This window comes from Seriola dumerili, unplaced genomic scaffold, assembly GCF_002260705.1.
Source record: "Seriola dumerili isolate Sdu_G_001 unplaced genomic scaffold, Sdu_1.0 BDQW01000110.1, whole genome shotgun sequence".
Taxonomy (NCBI): Eukaryota; Metazoa; Chordata; class Actinopteri; order Carangiformes; family Carangidae; genus Seriola; species Seriola dumerili.
Genome location: NW_019174365.1, coordinates 4,520,246 through 4,541,187, shown reverse-complemented (window position 1 = coordinate 4,541,187; position 20,942 = coordinate 4,520,246). Strand labels below are relative to the sequence as shown.

Here is a 20,942-nt window from a genome sequence, read left to right as displayed (position 1 = left end):
CAAGGCCTGTTGGAAAAGAGGCACTTGGCATCACTTTCTCCTTGCTGGAGAGGTGGTGTGGTGTAGAGTAGCAATGAACTCTGCTTTGCTGTGACTGGTTAGAGGAGACTCAGATTGTCTAAGATTGGTACCGGATTAGTCTAGCAGTGTGCCCAATTGGCTAAAATGAACATACTGTAGCTTTGGCATCAGAGGTTGATGGTGTGTGAAGAGTGTTTTCAGTTGACATTATTAGCACATAACTGTCAGTGGTATTAAGGGAATGCAGACTGTGAAGTAGCAAGGCACAACTGCATATTTATTTTTTTCGCTCGATTTAGTCGCTTTGGCTAAAATTGCAGATTCAGTTGCTATTTTTCCATATTTTTGTAATATCAAATATTTTGCAGTATGGCTTCACTGTTTGGTACATATGTCTTTCTGTCTTTCTGTACAGCTTACTACCAGTGTGTCCACCAGACTGCTTAAAGACGGTGGGTTAGACACTTGAGTCGGGAAGATTTCGAGCTGCATATATTAAAATAGCTTTGAGTCCGGTCTTTTTCTTTTTCTAGTGGTTTTATTTCTGAGAATATCAGCTCATGCTGTTAAATAGAGGGTTCAGTGTCCCACTGGTTAAGCATAAGAGGCTGCGGAACTCATTCGTTCCCCAATCTATTAAGTTGTTACACAAAAATATGGGCTCGCATTAAGCTGAGGGCAACTAATGCAGTGTAATGGTGAGATGAGTTATGGAGCTGGTGCAGTGAGGGATACTGTACAAATGGGGTGGACACTGTATATGTGTGTGTGACACTGGGTTTTTTGTAATGAAGTACACTGCAGCTGTGCTTTGTTAGATGTGAAGAATGCAAGTGAAGCGAGAGAAATTCAAAAGAGAATGACAATAACGGGTTTTCCGCTGTCATGTTAAGGCCCCCGGTAGGTTTTGTTTTCTTACCAGTTTACGATACGTCCATGCCACTCGGTTTATTGAAGTAACAATAGCATGACTGAAAAATCAATTTTACATTGCTATAAATTATTCCCTTTATGTGCTGACAAATAATGGAACAGGAAAAATTATGTTTACTTTACTGTTGGTGCTAACAACTGACAAGCAGGAGCAATTATTCCGCTGCAGCTGAGATTAAATCATCTGTCTTTGAAGACCACAGACCATGGATACTGCTAAGTGGAGATTTTCCCTAATGAGTTGTCTTTCAAGTCCCATAGACTTTTGTATGTAGGCCACGAGACTGCTAACTGCCTCCCAAGAGCCCAAAGCCCTTAGAAACAGGCGGCATTTGTTGGATCCTCAGTGACCCTTCTACTAAACAGAGGTTGTCAGAAGGTCACTGCAGTGAAGGCAGGGTTTAATGGTGGATTTTTATGGAGACTTCTTTTGATTGTATTGAATGGATGATGTTGGCTTACTTGTTGCCAAGGTCCTGCGGGGGATGGAAAGAGTGTCTGACACTGTCTTGCATCCAGTTTTGACTTTTTCGATTAAATGAAAATCTTGTGAAGTGATAAATAGTGCTTATCTAAGAGCAGTGGGAGCAGGTCGGCCTCTCTGAGTTTTTTATATCTGTTTTAGTCCCTGATGAAAAGATTCCTGTGGGAGATCTCTGAGGAAGAAACCTGTGCATAATATCTTGCTAGAATTATTTACATTCTCATGTTCCTTTTTGCCATATTCTGAAGGTATACTTAGAACATCTACAGCTCTAGACAAAGCCATATTTCATTTCTGATAATAGCTACTTATATATTTAAGTCTGCCTAAAGGGTATAGCAAAGCCTTGCCTAACATATTCATTTGTGAATGTTGTCAGTGTGTGCAGTTGGGTCCTCGTGGAGTATTCTCAGACTCTGAGCCCCTGGCCAGGGGAGTGTTGAGAATATATTAACCACTCAGTGTAGGAGTCTGCACCCCCCCTGGGGTCGTGGATCTGCATGCCTGGGCTGAGGCAGAGGATCCTCATGCCTGCCCAGCCTGCCAGATTTTCAGCACCAGCAGCAGTGGACCCTTGAGGCTCAGCTAAGGGAGAGGCAGCCAGGAGCTCCTCTGCGCCTAGGGCCTCCAGGCTTGTCAGGTGGGACCAGAAACCAGAAGGCAACCCAAATACCCAGAAAGTGGGTAAGGAGAAAAGAGGGGCTAGGGGAAAACACAGTATAGACAAACACAGTATTTATGGTAATAAACTATATGACAAATAAACATATTGCACTAGCAGAGACAGAGGAGAGTTACACTGTTCAGAACGATGTTATCGCTGCATCAGATAACACTTCCCCCTCATTCATTTCAATGAGGCTGCCGTGGTGGTACAGTCGAGGTCATGATGCACAAGGATCCAATCAAAAAAAAAAAAAAAAAAAAAAAAAGACAGGGTCATCTGACAAAACTGTTCAACCTGCCTCAATTTTTGCCGCAAGGCAGAAATCAAATCGCACCTAATGGATCATATGTAATTTTCTCGCGGCTACCCGTAGAAACACAGCCCCGCTAACACAGCCCCTTGTGTTTTTTTAACACTGTGCTATTTTTTACACCTCGGTGGAATGGGTGGAGGGGGTTAGATGGGACCATGGAGGATGGTCATAGGGCTCAGGACCCAGTGAGACCAGCTCTGAATGACTAACAGTAATTGGCGAAAGGAGAAGGACCATTAGTTACCCAGTTTCCTGTGAGCTCCCACATCATGCAAGGCCACCCCTCCCCTCCCCTGCAACTTCCCTCTGTCTGTTGTATTTATCATTCTCTCTCTCTCTCTCTCTCTCTCTCTCTCTCTCTCTCTCTCTTTCTCTCTCCCTCTCTTTACCCCTCACTCTCATTTGGAGGATTTTATAATATAATCCCTCTTGCCAAACAGAATCAAAAGCCTTTTTTAAAACCAATAAAACATACAAAAATGTTACCCTTGTTTTTTTTAGTGTATATGATTATAGTGTGTAGAGAGTAAATGTGGTCAGTGGTGTGATGATTGGGTAAAAAGGCAATTTGCCCTTCACCCTGGGCATTGTGTTCCATAAGGAAGGCCAGCATCTGGGCATTGATAATGCTGAAAAAACCTTCCCCAGATTACCGCTCACACAAATGCCTCGGTAGTTGTTAAGGTCTAATTTTTATCTCCACTCTCGTGTATTGGTGAAAAAGCCCCCGGCTTCAGATCTCAGGATAGCAGCCCTGACTGAAGAACCAGACTGAGCAACTGAAGCAGAGCCTGTCTCAGCTCAGGGCTGCTGTGTCTCAGCATCTCTACCCTGATGTCATCACATCCACATGCTTTGCCAGATTTCATTTTTCTAGGCTGTCTTCTTTCGTTGTAATTAGGTAATCAAGGGGGGATCCTTATTATTTTTGCTTGTTGATCCATGGATGATCATTTTTTTTCTAAAATGTGTCTCTCTGTCTTTGAGATTCTTAAGTGCTCATATAGTTTTTCATATAGTTTTTTCAAAATGATTTTTTCAAATCTTACAATTTTGTTGTTTAAGTTTTTCCATCTCTCCCAGAACTGATTTTGATAAATGAACTCTTTCTCACTTTCTCTTTTTTTTTTTTTTTTTTGATCATGATATTGTTTTTCTTATGTCTAATTATCTGTTTGTATTCTCTCCATTCAACATGATGTTTTAGGTTGGACTTTTTTGCAGTCCTTTTTGAACCCCTCTTCCTTTTTCAGTCTGTGTTTACATGCAGAGCTGTTCCTAGTAAGACCTGCTTTACTGGCTGATATATGATCAATATAATCTATTTTTGTAACAGCCATTTGGTTTGGTTGAAACTTAACACAGTATTAATTAGATCTGTGATTTCAAGCGAAGTGATGAATCTTCACCATCAGGAGTCAGTTTATATTGTTTATTCTATGTTATTTACAGGGCTCAGGCGCTATTATTGTCTCCTGTACAGTTTGTTTTGTTTATCTGGCAGTGATCTGACAGTGTGTCTTGTGGTCTGACAGTGAAACACTATAACCCCACCTGAATCACTACTGTGACATGTGTATTCCCGTTTGAGGGATGGTTGTAATATCTTTTGATGGACAGTGGGTGCCTGTGTTGTCATTTTCATGCTAGAGATGAATTCTGGGTCCGTGCTCTTCAGTTCAAAAGGCGAACGGCAAAAACACAGAATGTTCCATGAACTAATAGATAGAAATTTCATTAATAATCATTTACAAACATAGATCAAATATAATGGCAAGTAAAACATTATGTTCAGATTCAAATTCAATTCAATAATGATTCGATACAGAAAGTACAGAGGTGTTGCAGTTGCTTCACCTCTCTGATGTCTGAGTGGTTGGCCACTATCTGTGCATAGATAGGCTGCATCCCAGGAGGTATGGCTTGAACCATGTCACGCTGTTCTGCATAGTGTCCTGCTCCAGATACGTGCTCTGGAGGCCTAGAACCACTGCCACTGATTTAAAGTGGGCGGGGCTGTGCTGGGTGAGCCTCCAGTTGGCTGAACTTTGGTAAGATGGGCTCTGATGAGCTTGGCTCTGGTAGGCTTGGCTCTGGTAGGCTTGGCTCTGGTAGGCTTGGCTCTTGTAGGCTTGGCTCTTGTAGGCTGGTCATACAGATGTTCATATGTCAAAGTGGGGTGATGGGCGATGTTGACCTTGTTTAGCGCCACACACTCTAAGGTGATCACCCTGTTTATGTTGTGGATCAGGTCCCAGATGAAGTCAGTTCATGGCTGCAATGTGGGGGTGGTGATGTTAGCCCTAGAAACTCTGTGTTGTCTCTCCCTTGCGGCTACATTCATTTGTTCCAGTGTGGATGATGATGTTGTCAGGGTCACCCAGGTGGTCATGACAGAGGAGGTGGAGGGCTTTGTCAGTGTGAGGACACCAGAACGCCCTCACTCTGGGACGGGGGAACAGCCTTTTGTGCTCCTGGAATTTGCTGTTGGGATCAATGAAGATTGCAGGTTTAAGGTGCTGGTGAGGGAGTGCTCCCTGTTGCAATGTAATTGGCTTTACTCTGGCTGGGCAAAGCGCTGTGTGGGCTGGCTGGGTCATCTGGCCTGTGATGCTACCTGGTTGCTAGGGGCCAGACTGTGGAGGACTTAGGAGACCCGACCCCCTCCTCTCTCTCTCTGTCTCTCTCCCCCCTCCTTCCCCCTTGCATTTCCCTTCCCCACTGTGGAGGATTGGGAGTAACATTGACCTTGGGTTCACAGAGCTGCATCTACCTGCTGTACCCAAGGGGATGCAGTATGACAATATTGTGTTATTGAACTGTCACAGCACTCGCCAGTTCACCTCTTTGTTGTTTGAGCCATCACACAGGAGAGTTTCCTTATTCACCGAGAACCAACAATGGTACTTACACATTGTTCACAGGAATGTTAGTTGCATGTTTGAGTTAAGATGCATATACAGTGTGAAGACATTCATCAGTACAAGTGTGTATTTAAGAAAAACATATTAAACTGAAGTGGGTCCTCCTGCACGCAACTTAAATCTCCGTTTTGTGTGGTCACAGATACAAGGACATCTTAATATTATAAGTGGATAACTGGCTTTCGTTGAGACTGTGGGTAAAATGATCTTGCTCGTGCTTTATAACCAAGATTTACCCAGTGGAAACATGGACAGAATCAACCCTCTATATCACCAGGGGTGAACCTTCTGCTCTGAATCCAGCAAGCTAAGCTTAATGAGCTACCATTAGCAAAACTAGGGCATCCCCCTTTGCATCCTTTATTAGCATTAGCAAGAAGATGAAACTGTGAAGAGGCTGACAATAGATCCTTGTGGAATGCTTCATAAAACATGGCTGATTTAATACCCTCCAAAATAAAAGTAAAGAAGGGCCAGAGATCATGAAGGGAGTTAAGGCTTTGAGTCTCTAAAATGAGAGGAGAGTGACCCCGAGTCTTATTTTATGGCAGCACTTCAAGCCTGCAGTTTTAATTACAGTATGCAGATGATGTGCCTTCACCAGAAATGACTTGTGACCTTGACATTGTCTCCAACCTCTTTAAACCAAGCCCGGCCTCTGATCTGCACTTCAGTGTGTATCGTACATAAAACACAACCATCTATGCTGCATTCAATAAAAATTTTCAGATTAAAGGCAACTTTGCCAACATGGTAATTGCGGCTTCCGTGATTCTCTATAGTGGTCCGACCCCTAAATCCTAACAGCACAGGGAATATTGTGTATATCAGTGTCTTTTTTTTCCCAGGGAGCTTACTGAGAGCAGGAATATGTCTGGCTGCTCCAGAAACGTCCTGAGAATGCTGATGGAGATGTTGGGCTGCAGTGAGCAATTAGATCCATTTTGTGGCTCGTTAATAATTGAGCATTTGTTAATGGCGTGGATGTTTCAGCAGCAGGGTGGATTGCTGGTTGCCATCAGATTAAGTCCTGAAGTACTGACACATGTTGCAGTGTTAATGCACACATGTGTGTTGAAGCATGTAAGTGTGTGTGGATTGTTCATTTTTGTATTTGCTGCTCCGCGCATCTGTGTGTTCATGCAATGACCTTGTGTGTATGTTTGCCTGTATATGTACATGTGGAATGTATACACTCACTCATGCATGGATATGTTTTTGTATGTATGCTTTTGTGTTTACGTACGCATTAACGTCCTCTCTCATGGTCTTGGGCATTGTCTCCTGCATAATGAAGGACAGACTGTCGAGAAAGGGTGATTAGCATTCTGGTGGATCCTGCTGCAGACCCCTCTACTCTAGTCTCCCCTCTTGTCTCCTTTTCCTTCCCCTCCCTCCTCTGTCGTTTTTCCCAGCTTGGAAGTGCTGTAAGCATCAGCAGGCAGGCAAGCTGCAAAAGAATATTGCAGTGTGGCATCACCATGGCAACGGCCATGGTTTCTGACATCCATAACGCACAGAGCAGCACTGTTGATCCATGAGACAAAAATAGCAGGTTAGGGCACCCACTTCAGTATGGCGACACATGCAGAGAAGATGTTTAAAGTTCATATAGAAATGCTATAGATGCACTGGGCTGAGAGAACATCAGTGACTGATTGGAGCAGAAAAGGTGTACAGTGTGTACGATGCACACCTCTGCATGCATATTTCCAGGTAGAAGTTCAGGAGCGCTCACAGAGATTTCCCTCTGCTTTTCTGCCTCTGCCGCCCCCACCTGTACACAGTAAGGCAAGGAGAGAGAGAGAGAGAGAGAGAGAGAGAGAGAGAGATAAAAGGAAGGGGGAGAGGGAGGGGGTGTTCAAATGCACTCATCTATTCCCAATATCATATCACTGCAGTAGCAAGCCAACGTATGACTCACTACTAGTATTAAATGTGGAAATATTCCTCTTTATGCGTTGATGGTGAGATGATGGTGATTAGCTTAAATGTGAGGCCTCATTATCAGCAATGGAGATCAAGACAGGGACCTCACTGCTGGGCTCAGGCAAATAGATGAGGGCTGAGATGCAGCACTGATCTGACCAGAGACTTAAGGGCACTGTTAAGGTCTCCATTACCTGGCCTTAACATAAATCCTGTGGTCAGATACCAGGTAGCCATTTTTTTTTTTTTTAACTTTTTTACCATTAACACACATCTAAAGTGGCCATGCTTAGATTACATTGCCATTTCTCTTGCTGATAGGCTGTGAAACACCATCTGTTCACATAATATTTGCATACTGTTTTCATAGGATGGGGAAAACACATTGTTATTAACACAATTTCTGAAAAGATGGGGAAAGTCATTGTAGACAACAGAGATGCTGAAGGCAACAGATTTCCAGTCCAGTTTTTGCATCTGGTGTAATTTCTATTAATAATTACATCAGACCAAGTTGACAGCAGACACCTGCTATCAGTTGTTCTTCATGTAATAATGTAATGACTCCAGTCACTATTTATGATGCTCCTGGCTAGTTTACTGTCAATGCTGGTAAAGCCATTTGTATGATTTTCATACATCTCCTGTCGGATCTATTCACAAATATTTAATTCCATTGTTACATTGTTTCATTACAATTGACTATACTCTACACACAATATGTAGATTTTGGTATTAATGCAGTATAATCTGTAGCATAATCTGACCCCCTCAAAAGGTGAGTTTAACAATCATACAGTGTCTTCACACTTGGATCTTTATGCAGTTAAGTGCCACTCACCTTTAGCTCAAAAACATGTTCATTAATAGCAAGATTGGAAGAGAAACAGTAACTTAATAAGTATTGTCTTATTTATATTTAAGATTAGATGTAAGACGAACCTTTCTTTCACCCATCTTTTCTGTCCCTCCTCTTCCTCTCATTTCTGTTGGTGTCTTTTCCCAGACTTCTCTTTAAGACCTGCTAACACAGTCTCTCCTGCTCCCACAGCTATTAGATTTTCTCACATTCAATCCACTCTCTTTTATTTAAAGTGTTTTCTGTTTCTCCACACGTCTATTTACTTACTTTGGAACTGTCTGTTTTTCTTGCTCTCCGCCTCCGTCATCTATCCACTTCATTCCTATCACCCCTCTGCAAGACGTTTCTCCATCAGAACTGTTACCAGCCTGTCTCCCATTTGCAGACACCTTCTTATTCAATACCCATCTTGTACTATCCCTCTTTTGCTTCATCTCATTATTTGGCCAGCTCCTACGGCCCTGTTTCTTTTTCCTGTATTTCTGCTAGTGGGAAGCAGTGCAATAACTTAGTAGCAACATTTGGTGAGCAAATTATGTTTAAAAAGCAAGTTTTTTCAACACAGCTCATCAATATAATGCTGCAGTATACAACAGCCAATCCCTCCATTGCAAATATTGGTATTTCCAGCAAGCATCTGTATACAGCAGTATGGAGGGGATATGCTAAATTATATGCTAAATTATACATAGTTGCTTTTATACAAAAAAATGTCAAACCCTTTAATGATCCTTGGAACAAAGCAGTTATACATCCACGTATGCATGCATACACACCTGCCTACAGTGTTGTTCCTCCCCCTCCCCCTGCACTCTCACACAGGTTCTCCGCTGCAGTCCCAGCAAACTGTTGATTGTGTGAATGGCATCTGAAGGACACGATGCTCCTGTTTCACTATCAGCCTGCTCTGAGAAAGCTGGCGGAAAGGATAGTCCTATTTACATTTCATCTAATCCTGTTGGGTCTTCATTCTCAAAATGATGTTCTTTGGAAAATTAAAAATACTGCATCTGCATTTCTTTGGAAAAACTACACGGAAATGAAATTCACCCCAGTCTCTTACATTTGATCTCAGATTCAGATAGATTAAGCGAGGTCTGAATTAAATTACACAGAGATTTATCTAGGAATAATCATATTCCCAGTGACAGAGACAAAGATGTGATGTGACAAGGACTGAGAATCACAAAGTATTTATTCTGTAGAATGAAGAACAATGTCATCTACGGCATTATCTAAAATGGGCTTTGAGGCTCCTTTGTTAGCGTTGAGTAAAGCGCTGGCTGAGATCAATGCCTTTTCAAAGTAAACTGGGTCATTAAGGGATAACCACCACCCACCTAGGCCCTTTCTCATCGACCACCTCTGGAGGGAAGAAGGAACGGAGGGAGTGAACAAAAGGGAAGGGTACATAGACCTCACACATTCTTGGTGATTTGTATGGCTGCAGTAGTTTGTGAGAGCTTTCCTTTCCCAAAAGGACGGTGAGGCATTGTTACGGTTATAGTAAGGTATTGTCACTGCATTTGTTGCAATATTAGATTGCATCAAGTCCCAGTTTTGTGGTGAATGTAAGACATGTGGCCCTGGTGTAGGTAGCTGCATTCTTAACAACCTATTAAAAATAAGCTCAGTTGTAATGATCATCTTGCTGATATCAAACCACATAACCTCCTCCAACTTCAAATCAAAGACAAGCATTTTAGATTTCTTGGCAATCACATTTTCCTGTAGCTATACCTGCAGTTACTGTGGAGGGTTCAGAGACACGAACGTACCTCTGACAGTGCTCTGACGATGGCGTGTCATTTGGAAGTCCTCCAAGGTATTCTAAGTAAGTGTGTCGCATGTTTTACCTCGGGGATACCTGCCTCTGTTTATAGTCTTGCCCGTTTTTACATGTCCCAGCCAGCACATAGAGTCACAGCTTAACACCACCTGGACAGGACAAAAACCTCAACCTACATAAAGAGTGTTGCATTATGAGCTGATGAAAACGGAAGCTGAATATGTTTTTATGTATACTTTGTTGTGATCACCTTTCTCTTAAACATTTTGAATCATGTTACACTAAAGAATGCAGAGGAGAAAAAAGGAACTAGAGAAGAAAAAGCAAATAAAAATTCAAAATAACACACAAATTAATTAAATGAACGAAATGAATCAGAGATGAGAGACAGATATAGTCACGGACACTGTCACAGACAACAGCCGAGATAGTTAAAGAGCTACCTGGTTCCAAAAATGTGCAACATTCACATTCACACAACATTCATCTTACTCATCAGATGCAACTTGTGTTCTGTCTCAAGTAAGTTCAAGACAAGTAGTTTAAAGTGAATTTGCTGGTAGTGGTGAAGATTATGAGAGACATCTTTAATGCTCAACCAGACAACTACCCAACAAAGTCAGGATCAAGATCAGGGCAGTCCCGCCTCCAATGTTTCTATATTTGAAGTTAGATTTAGTTACACTTATCGTGCTACGAGTGATTGTACCTGAGCAGTCGTTCAACAACTTGCCGTGTTAAATCAATGAAGTTTTCCAAAAGTTTGAAAGCATTTTCATGTTTGTTGTGTTTTTGTATTGTTAAGATCTCTGCCTCAGTCCATTTTCTGAGGGAAAGATGAGTACCTGGATATCTCGCCAAGTCAACAGTGATTTCAGTTTGCACAGGATTTCATCATTTTTGTGGTGAATATTTACCCAGTATGTTTTGTAATGCTTTGGCAATACACTGGTATTTGTCTTATGAGAGACAATAGCGTACGGTATGTGTAAGCTGTCAGCGTTATCTGTGAATCATGCAGGAAAGCACTCTAAGGACTCTTTCAGAGATGCCGTGTTTGTTGACACTCTAGCTGGTAAATTGGACATGTGGTTGTGCATTGCTGAGCCTGTTCAAGTGAATCTGTTGAAAATGGAATTGGGTGGCAATATTTACCTCTTTTTACTTTCTCTCCATCTCTGTGTGCTGTGTGATTTCTCTCTTTCTCCCTTCATCTCTCTGTATATTTTTCTTTGTCTCTCTCTGTCCAACAAAATAAGCACAAACAGACTAATTACCCCCACCACCACCCGCACCTCTCTTTTGCTTTCCTCTCACTTTTTGCCCAGCCCTTTTTTCCCTGCTGATCTCCTACTGCTCCCCCGCACTACAGTTGCTAGGCAACAGCTGATTGAGCATGAGAGGTAAGCAATTGACCAATTAGAAGTCTTCCAAATGAAAAGTGGTGTCAATCGTTCCCTCAGTTACAGCTAAGGCTTTATCCAGTTTGTAAGTGGACACTGGTTAATGTCCTGTATGTATATATGCACTTATACACAGATGCTTACAAAGGCAGAATGTATGCTGTGTCAATTTGTTCACATGACTTTTTAAAAATGGACTTTTAATTGCAGAAAATTAAGTTTAATGCATATTGGTGAACACTTGTGTGCTTGCTTTTGTACTTTATGCTGCTGTGTGTGTGTGTGTTGTGTGTGTTTGTGAGAGAGCTATGCTATCCAGCTTCCCACCCTTCCCTCTATTTGTGTCAATATAATGCTGTCCATTTTTCAGTTTTCTCTGTTCTGTTTCCCTCCCTCCTATCCCTTCTCACATTTCTTTCTTTCTCTCTTCCCATCTCTCTCTCTCTCTCTCTCTCTCTCTCTACCTGAAACACACTCCACCAGTGACCAGACACATCCATCAGTGTTCCTCTTTCCTCTGCTCATCCACAGCCCTGAGGATTCCATTATGGCTCAGCAGCTCACACACACACACACACACACACACACACAGAGAGAGAGATAGATAGAGAGAGAGAGAGAGAGTTTCGGGATAGGCAGCTCTATCTCATCTGGCCACAGGCAGAGACATGATTAGTTAGAAACTCAAGATAGTGATGCAGCTCTTGATGATGGCCGTGACTCTGTATGTGATGATGATGATGATGATGATGATGTAGATAATGATGATGGTGGTGGTTGTCCCAGAGGTAGTGAGGTGATGCTGAGGTGCACTTAGACCCAATGTTGCTCACAGTTGTTCGGCCCCTCCATCCATTCAACCATCATTAACCTCTTTATCATTCAGAAAGCCGCTTGTCTTGATAAGAAAGTGTGAATGTGAATGTAGTCAACATCCTGTGACCCTGATCCCAGCCAACTACCCAGTCAGCTTATTCCCAGCAGGTGCTTTTCCGTGAGCAAGCTTGTAGCTCGTTAGGGATTTATATATATATATATATATATTTTTTTTTAACCTTCTTTTGAACATGCAGACCAATTAGTGCACAACTTTTTTTCCTTTTTTATGATAAAAGCAGGTATTCTAGGGGTGAAGCAAAGGTGCTCTGAGCTGCCCCTTTCTTAGTCGATTAGTTGAGTAATGGGTTGTTAGAAGCATGGTCAACTAAGAAATGTTTGCTTGACTTGTTTTCACCTCAATAATATTTAGTTCTTTAACAAGTTCTAGATCTTACTGTAAAACATGCTACTACACAATTTTTTTAATTGGACTAATATTAAACTAATTTTACAGGAACACCAGAAGAATCCTACAGCTATTAGTTAACCAAGAACCTGACAACTTAGTTTAATGGGTTGCAATAGAAACACATAAAAAGAGACATAACGAAGAGTTATGTTAAAAATGTGTTGCTGAGGCCTTACACTATTACATTACTGTTCCCTTTCTTGCAAGAACCCCTATGATTCGTACATTTTGAAAATAATATTTTTAAAGAAAGCAAAATGCACTGTTAAATATTTGGAAATATTGAGAAAAATACAAATTTAGTGTTTTTTTTTCTCCTCTTCCCACTTGAGGTGTCCAACTAGCAAAATGCTCATTGCTGCTAATCTCCTCTCTTTGTGTAGACAGCATGAGACAGGATAGAAAGACCAACCAAAAGTAGTCGCTACTGTGCCAGAACCAGGTGGAGGATTACTTTTTCCCAGCGGCCTAAATCATTGTGGCACCTTGACTGACTTCAGTGCGCGCTGACCCGGCACACGTTTGTGACTTCAACCATAGGAAACAACTTTGTATGTTTGATAGGTAAAAGTTATGCATTCATTGCCCATTAAATGTGTTGTTGTACTTTTGTAAAAAATGATGTGCTTGACCTGTATCTCAGTTTTTGAGAATGTGCTTGGCCCCCAATTAGCACACAATACCCAAAACGACATGAGTGGCACAGTGATATCACATCTAACCGATGTCACTTCATATAGATGGTCATTGCTTTCAATAGTACATTTTTGACAAAGCTTGAATGAGCCAAGTGTTGTTGTGTATCTAACGTAATTCAATTGGAATATCCTGTAAACTGCACACCACAGTGATGGATCCATGAATAAATTAGCAGCTGTGTGAGAGGAGAACTGTGTTATTGCAAGATCTGCAGGCGATTCTTTTTTTTTTTTTTTTTTTTTTTACTCTCCTAATTGCTTTTCATGTGAAACCACAAGCTGTTGCTCGCACTCATGCTGCACTGACGCTGCAGAGCCGTGTTCACCTCAAGGACAAGGAGCCACCTCTGAGAGACTTTAGTGCCTCACTGACACTGCGTGAGGGGAGGGGTCAATTAGAGAGAGGTGACACCACACACACACACACACACACACACACACATATATAAACACATCAAGCACACATTCACAACTGCTCCTAGGAGTCAGGTATAGGAGACCACCAAGGTCGGCCAGTGATGGGGAGATGAGAGCACTTTGCCACTGCTTGAACAAAGTACTGGTGCTGCCTCAGCACTCTGGGCCCAGGAATACAAATACATTCAGCTAAGTGGAAGAGTTCTTTTACACAAGACCTTGAGCCTTCTGCACACTGCAGACTTAACACTTACACTATAGAGGGCTGAAGATAGGAGGACAGGGAAAGAGTGGTAGGGGACTGGGGGTGACTCAAGGGAGACAGAGAGGCGAGAGGAGGGTGGAAGAAAAGCAAGAAGAAAGGTGAAGAAAGGGCAGAGAGAGAGAGGCATGTGAGAGGGAGGGAGGAAGAGGCTAAAGGGAGGGAGAGAGAGAAGGGCGGCGAAAGATCTACAGGGAGAGTGAAGGAGCCTAAAAAAAGGAGAGGGCTGCCAACATACCAGCTATAACTATGAGATAGAGACGTTAGGGGAGATGAAGTTGAAGATATGTGATGAGAGGCAGAGTGGGAGTGAGAGACAGGGGAGAATAAGGGGTGTCATGGCTACTTATCATCACACTGCCGAGGGTGACATTGATTAGCACTTGCCATCGGCAGGGAGCCCGTGAGCCAGTCGGCGGGAAGGTCAGATAATTAAACCCAACGCCACTGCAACAAGCTGGCACTACGCCCGCCTCACTCCCGCCCCTGACTCACAGGAGTCGGTTGAGGCAGACTGTTGTTGTTGCGTGTATTTGTGCTTCCTGGTTTCGGGCTGTAATGTACGTGCGGGACGTGTGGGTTCATTGCGCATATGTGTGCATGAAACGCATACAGGATATGTAGGAAATAGCCCCTCAAAGCAGGACTGCCACTGCAGAGTATGAGAGGTTGAATTTCAGGGAGGTTTGTTTTTCCTTCACAGGTTTACAATTTCACTCAGGCAGTTGTCATTGAATATATGTAGTAAATAATCTGCCATTCTCTCATCTGTCTGTGATGTGATGTTGTGACAGATGTGTTCTGGCCTATCTGAGTGATGTATTGGGTGTTTGTGTGCATGTGAATCTCACCTCTGTTTAAACCCTCTGTTCCCTTCCTGTGATTTTGTTCCTGTCGTTTCCAAAGTCGACTCTTCAAAGAGCCCACTGGAGCCTTTTTGGCGTCGTGAGTGGAACACGGTGAGATTGGATTTGACCCCTGTGAATTTTCTGCTTACTTTGATCTTAGCATGCATCTTTTTTTAGAATCAAGCCCTCACACATTTTGCTGTCAGCTTGGCAGATAAAGCATTAATTTTGCTCCAGGCATTATTAATAATGCTCTTTAAATTGAAAAGAAGGGGTGGTGTAGGTGACGGGAACAAAACATTCAAGGGGGAAAATGGTTCCAATTAAATGGTAATCTGATGTGAAGTATTCTAAGTGGATAACAGCCACTGGTTACTGTGTTAAGCCACCGATATCTTAATTTTAAGGAAATTTGTAGTCTAAGCCTGACAAAGCCTAGGAGATATTTCATTGCTGTTAATTGCCTCCTGCTTTCTTTAATATGTCATGGCTGCCAGGAACTCTTCACACAGCATTGTTGCATTGCAATTGATAGTTATCGTTTTCTAATTTGCCAATATATGTCTCATATTTACAATTCTCCTTACACTACAGTGAGTGTGAAAAAAGCTGCTCTTGGGCCTGGTTTCAGCCCCCCCCCCCCCCCCCCCTCCAGTCCCCTGGTGTCAGCAGCCACCTCTGCCATCCGCACACCTCCGGAAACGCAAAGAGCAGGGGGAGATTATGAATGTCCTGGATCAATACGCTCAGAGAGTGCATCACGGGAGGGGGAGGATGTAAACCATATGGCGCGACTTGAACTATACCCCATCCACTTAGCTTGCCTATTGCCCCTCACAGGGCTACATGGCATCCCATTTTGTTCTTTTTTTTCTTCTTGAGGAAATTTTTCACATCTCAAGTCTTATAAAGCTGTGTCATCAGGGAAGAATTAGTGTCCTCATTTGAGTTCGCATGCGTGTAACATCGTGCAACATTAGCATTAAGACTTCCAGTACTCACCACACATATTAAGTCATCTATGTTTGCATAATTTCCAGTTTAAAAAAAAAAAGCGCACCATCCCAGCCATCACTGCTTCATTTAACATTGCATAATGCTCTAACTTGAGCATGAATGCTTTTGACTTTTCCACTGAGCGATCACTATGGAATAGAGCAACAGTAGCATGTTGACACATTAACTACAAAGGCCCAGAACTAGGAATGACTGCTGAAAATTACAGTCATTAATGATGAATTACCTGTCATGTGCGAACTGCTTGTTTATTTCTGTGTTAAATCGTCTGATTGCTTCTCTGTGGCGCATTGCACATTATCAGCTGCAGCGTGGCAGGCGCTCTCTGCGTGAGATTTGAATGGTGAGATGTGTCACTGTGGATTAGTGAGAGAGCAGCGACACAGAGGAGGTGTTAGGAGCGCAGAAAAAGAGGGAAAGAGCAAGAGGAGGTGATGGCGGAGAGAGAGTGAGAAAGAGAAAATAGCTGGGAGATGAATAGATAGCGGTGCAGAGATGCTTGCTTGCCGTACGCAGAATCTGCTGATTGCCAGGCGAATTGCCTGTGTGTCCACATTTGCTTATCACCTGCCTATGTAAATGCATTACTTAAGCATGTTTACAGAAGAAGTGTCATTATCTTTAGGGCATGCCACCACCACCACCCCACCCCCCACCCCCCACCCCCCCCACCCTCCTAATATCCACACCCACCCAACCTCACTGACAGCCATCTGTCCGGTAATTAACCTGACTGACACACTGTGCAACATCGACTGCCTTATTGCCCTTCACCAAATCGCTGCGTGTGTGTGTTTGCATGTGCCTGTGTGTGTGCCTCTGTGTGTGTGTGTGTGTGTGTGTGTGTGTGTGTTTGTGCTTTTGTCCACCTGTCTTTCATTTTGCTTGCCTGTGCTTGTGTCTGCCTCTTAGGCTCTGATGCTAATGAATGTATCTGTTCCTCATGCGTGACTCTGTGTCCGTGTTCATTGCTGTGATGTAATCTGATGCAGAGACGAAAAGAGCATGCAGCTTGGTATCTGTCCTGCAACTTTACTCAACTCCTTTATTAAAATTCATTTGTCATTAAAAGCAGACAGGGGCAGCTCGGAGGGTGGGGGGGTTAGATTGAGTATGATGATAATTACTGAGAGAGGGAATGAGAGGAAGATAGTAATGTTTGATTGAGAGCAACAAGGATGTAAAGCAGCAATATTGGATTCTACCTGACACCGGCATGTTGATATTTCATACTGAATGACAGTAGAAATGCAGACTCACCCTGTCCTGCACTTTATAAACCTTTGGTGTATATATATATATATATATGTGTGTGTGTGTGTGTGTGTGTGTGTGTATGCATGACTGAGTGATGAAAGAGTTGCTCTTCAGTTTCAAAATGCACAGCAGTGCAGCATTCCTCATATAGAGACTATACTGTATCTGCAGTGAGGTATCACGTTGCAAGCACCCATGGAAAAGCTGCATTTCCTCTGTTACTTTATCCTCCTGTATCATTTCATCTATTCATACAGTATATCATTCTCTAGTGACATAATACCCTGTCATTTGTAGTTAACAGTTATACATAAACCTAATTTTCAAAAACAGATTATGGCATCTTCCTGATTAGACTATCTTAAATCATAGATTAGATTGGTTAAAAGTATATACCAGTAATGTATAGATCTGTGTATAACTGGTGGTGGTGTTTTTTTTATTATGCTGTTTATGCCGATCAGGGCAGTGTTTGTGGTCGGTATTCTTACTCTTACCTGATTTACAACCTTAACTCTTTTATGTATTTCAAGGCTGGTTTTATGGCATTTCTTTATCTTAATATCTTATCTAATCTTAATACATATACAATTTGCATTCCTTCAAAAGGCATACTGCTATTGATTTGTGCTCAGATTAAATGTGGTGCCATGTCCTCAGAATGAGATTCACGTAGCCACAAGAGCCTGATTGGACTGAGGGATCAATAAGGTGGCAGGGAAATGGAGAGACAAGAGATGAGGGAGAGCAAGAAAAGAGAGAGAGAGAGAGAGCGTGAGAGAGAGAGATGTATTCGCTGTTCTTCATTACACCTATAAAAGGAAAGAAATGAGAAGTGGCAGCCAGGGAGTAGTAGCATTTTGTTGCAGTGCAGTCCCAACTCAACCCTGAAGTACTTTGCATTATGCTTTGATGTATCGTATAGTTAAAAAAAAAAAAAAAAATTTAATAAAATGTGTAAAACCTCACATATTACTAATGCATACCATGTAAGGTACAAGTACACCGTGTGAATGGCATTGAAACGAGGAATTCCCATGACAGAGAGCCAAGCACGGCTGATGATTTTATCTGCAATGTGAACTTATATCCCGGATGTATAAATGTAGTGGAGATAGAGGAGCTGGATTTAAAGTGGGACAACGCCAGAGGAGCTGAGGTGAGCAGCGCAGAGAGGGACAGACAACGCATCAGAGGGCTCATCTGTCTGAGATAGCTGGGTATAATTAACACGGCTTTGGTTTTTAATTAATCTGCCTCAATCAGAGTAGAAATTCTATTCTTGCATTTTGGACTAAATTAATTCAAGGACATGCCGCTCAAACAGCAGAGTCCACAGACTGTGTACTCCTGTCTTTTTCCTCCCCTTGGTTCTTGATTTCTCTCCTGTTTTCCTTTTTCTCTGTGTGCTTGGTCAAGGATTGTTTGTTCTTCATTTCTCCACCTCTGCCTTCCTTCTTTCTTTACTTCCTTTTCCCATTCCTCTTCATTCAGATAAACTCTGATATGATCTAAATCCGGCCCCCCTCCTGTAAGTGAAAAGAGAAAATATGGTGTCCCGTGTTTCCAACATTATTCTAGTCACAACCTTGCCTGCTAGGGAATGCGCCAACCCTGCAGTGCCCTCCAATGGTGGGTGTGTGCCCAGGGAGGACGTGGCAGCACCTGGTGATGATCCCGATGGCCAAACTCAAACAGCTGAGCCCCGAAAACAACCACCATCTGACCATCTGACAATAATAATAATCTCTCTGTCACACTGCCAGCTCCATGTGGCCAGGACATCCGAGAGAAGCTATTACTCTGCCTTGCTGGGGTTTACGCTCTCTGTAATGGTCTATCTCCTGTTCGATCAGTTGATGCTATACACCGTGGATAGAGATCACTGTCTGGATATATGGTGTCCCCACCCCCTGTGTTTGTCTCTCTGTCTGTCTATTTCTTGATGAGAAATAAAGTATGATCACAGACAGACATGTCGAGGCCTGAGAGAAGATAATGAGAGATCACAGAAGGCAGTTTTAAAGGGAGGCTCCATTAACTTTACACATGAAGTTCAGTCTACTTGTCATTCACTACTCGGCCTATGACAACAGTTGTATCGGATAATATGCTCTGCAGCTCTGGAGTACCAGAGTTTGAAAAAAATAACCATAATGTCATCTGGGTTGCTGCCTAGTTACATCGTGGGAAATGTAGTGTCCAGTGTTTTTGAAGCTTGGCCCATATTAGGAAATAAAAAGTTAGAGTATATCATTGGTGCTTCAATTTTGATCACTCTTTTTAAAGTCTGTCTTTTGTGAGTATCACAACTTTAAGGACGTACAAGACTAAATTGCTGGAATGCCAGTTTAATCACCACCGGGCTGATAGTTCTAGGAAGTTGTTTACGGCATGGTTTAGTTTTCTGCCCCTCGTATTACTTGTCCTATTGGACTTGTCTAAGTGGGGCTCCCAGATGTCAGTGCATCCCAAAGTCCTTGTGCTGAAATTGGTGAGTAAAATGTTAGAATAAGTGATTACTGCAGAAAAACAACATAAATGAGACACAGAAATGTATTTTCTTTAAAACAAGTGTCAGTGCTGTCCCTCGGCTGGCCTCACCATCACCTCTATTTATCATGCATGCACTACCTATTACCCCTGAATTTTGCATGAGGCTCTCACTGTGATGGATCTAGATAGCACATGACACAAATCAGAAAGATAATGACATGCATGAATGTAAGGGCCAGTGAAATTTTCATGGCTTGAATGTCTTGTTCACATTCAAAATGGAATGAGATGGACGGTTATTTTTTGTGCGTCAGGTAATGGTGACGTCTACGGGTTCAATGCATTGAAAACATCTTGGAGGGCTGTTGACGACAGAGTGGATGGGTGGGCGTGGACACACTGTGCCAGGCTGCACAGTTATTCCGTTAGTCTTAACAGTGTCCAGCCCATCGCTGTAAAAAGCATGTGTTCTTTCTAAAATGGGAGCACAGTGAGGCAGTGTTTGTCCAAAAAGCATTTGTTTTATGCTTTGATCTCCTTTCTAAATAGCCACTTTCTTGGCATCCTTTTCCCCTTTAAACTGGACTTGAGGGAAGGCCGCCATCAGTGAAAGAGATCCAATGGGCTCTGAACTATAGCACAGATATATTGGATTGGTGAGGAAATGGGCTTAAATTGGATGAAAAGTAAGTGTGTGTTTGAGTGTGTGCGTGTGTAATCGCGCTTCAGAGGCCACCACCGCGGTATGTGTGAGTGTGTGTATGCATGCGTGTATATATATATATATATATATATATATATTATAACTATATATATGTGTGTGTTCACACTGACAAAGGGAAAAGGGAGCTCCCTTCACTGCTGACTACACCATTCTCTACCTCAAGGAGAGCCTACTTGAAAATGATACGCTGGAAGTTTTTTGACAGTTTCATTTTCAGCTGCACCTCAGCGGAAGATATGTGTGTGACCTCATCTACCTTAAATCTGTTTTTATGCAATATATCAACATCTTTCTTCATACAACATAAGCACTAGTTTTTGTCCTCACAGGGCGCCGAACCTGCGCTGCCTCAGGTTAGCAGGGACAGGGTTTGTTATTGATATTTCTGATCTTGTAGTCTAGTAGTCTGGTTAACTGTTTACATGCAGGTGGGATCCTGCTCTGCTGTGATTGGTGGTGCGGCATCACTCTTGGGTGTAACTGGTTGCTGTCCTTGGGGAGGCAGGCAATGACAGTTGAAGTAATTGACTGTTAAGCTTTTATGGATTTACTGCCTGCTACTGGTGCAGCAGAGGGCTGATCAGCCTGTACTGTACACACACTCCCGTTT

General features: G+C 42.5%; 1 protein-coding gene across 1 annotated transcript in view; it reads left to right on the top strand.

The window, feature by feature from the left end:
* Nucleotides 1-20,942, top strand: part of gabbr2 (gamma-aminobutyric acid type B receptor subunit 2) — a 183,498-nt gene that overhangs the window by 131,146 nt on the left and 31,410 nt on the right. The window lies entirely within an intron of this gene.